The sequence below is a fragment of the Apium graveolens genome, chromosome 8 (assembly GCF_009905375.1).
Source record: "Apium graveolens cultivar Ventura chromosome 8, ASM990537v1, whole genome shotgun sequence".
Classification (NCBI taxonomy): Eukaryota; Viridiplantae; Streptophyta; class Magnoliopsida; order Apiales; family Apiaceae; genus Apium; species Apium graveolens.
In genome coordinates this window covers 200,288,681-200,290,207 of record NC_133654.1, presented here as the reverse complement: position 1 = coordinate 200,290,207, position 1,527 = coordinate 200,288,681, and positions in this window count along the sequence as shown.

The window sequence follows — 1,527 nt, the reverse complement described above, 5'->3', positions numbered from 1 at the left end:
ACTAGAGAACTCAGAGATATCGACAAGCCAATTTGAAGACATGAAGAATGGAGATATTGACAAGTCATTTCTTCACTAGAGAACTCTGAGTTATCGATGTTGTGCAAGACATGCTTGTACTTTAACAAGACTAAGTCAAATTGACAACCCCAGGTAAGTTGTATTGTAATCATAGTTTGCATTTTTTATTGTAACATTTAAAGTCAGTAAAAATGTCAAAAGAGCAGACTGGAGTCTTCTTCTTTAAATAGTATCAAGCCTAAGAATTCTATCTGGAAGAAGATCAAGAAGATCATGCCTCAGAAGAATTATGAAGAAGCTTTGAGTAGAATAAACCTGTTTTAGGAAAAATGTTCTAAGTCAAGACCTCTACAAGTCACATATTTAGTATTATAGAGAAGTCATTCGAGAACTCCAGAATGACTTATAGAGAACTCAGGAAAGCTACTAGAGAACTAAGAGATATCGACAAGCCAAATTGAAGACATGAAGATTGGATATATCGAAAAGTCAATTCTTTACTAGAGAACTCAGAGTTATCGACAAGTCAACATTCATTAATGTTGAGTGGCATTTATGACACTTTATTACGCTCCATAAAGCTTTGAATTGGTGTAAATGTGCTCAAGTTGTTGGTGTTTTAATGTGTTTTCTAGTGTTTTTGCATTTCAGACATTATTCTAAGAATCAGGTGAATTAGCATTGTTTTGGTGCTAATATGGTGTTAGGATGATGTCCAAAGAATAAAGCTCCGGAAGCCAACTCGATTACATCAGGAATCAAAGAAAATCAGAAGTTTTTCCAGAAGCACGGTGCGCCCGTGTTGGTCGAGCGCGCGGCCGCGCCAATTTGTCAGAGAGCCAGCGCTGATGAAGCGCGCGGCCACGCCAGGTCGGGATCCCAAAATCCTGATTCTAATTGATTTACAATTGGAGGACGTCTATCTTGCATGGGCTGCTATATATACTTAAATAAAGGACGTTTACTAGAGACGAATATACCAGAGCACAGGGAGAGCCATAAGAAGACCGTGTTAGCACGATTCAACAAAGACAAAGAAGATCTTGTTTTTACTTGTGAATCTTTGTTCTACGTTGTAACTTGGATGCTAGTTTTCTTATTCGTGAACCTTACTCTTGTTTCGTACTTGGTTTTATTATTTATTCAATATAAAGACTACATTTATTATACCATGCTTTCATCGGAACCCACGTTGATGATGAGTCCGATTACGGGCTACTCGTTATCGTGGGGTTCTAGCGGATTTATTTATGGATTTCTTTAGTTAAATTATTTCGATACCTTAATGTGTGGTTATTGTATGATAACCTAGTTTTGGTTGTGCTTATTCGTCTTATGAGCGTCGCGAACTTATAAGATAGCGTATTAATCTTTAATGAAGCGACAGTAAATTTAAAGATTTAGAACTTGCCATGCTAGCATAGGTTCACGTGTTATTGTTATGCATGATTCGTAGGTGATTTTAACCATATTACTTCCCTATGTAATCACGATAGATAACTTGTG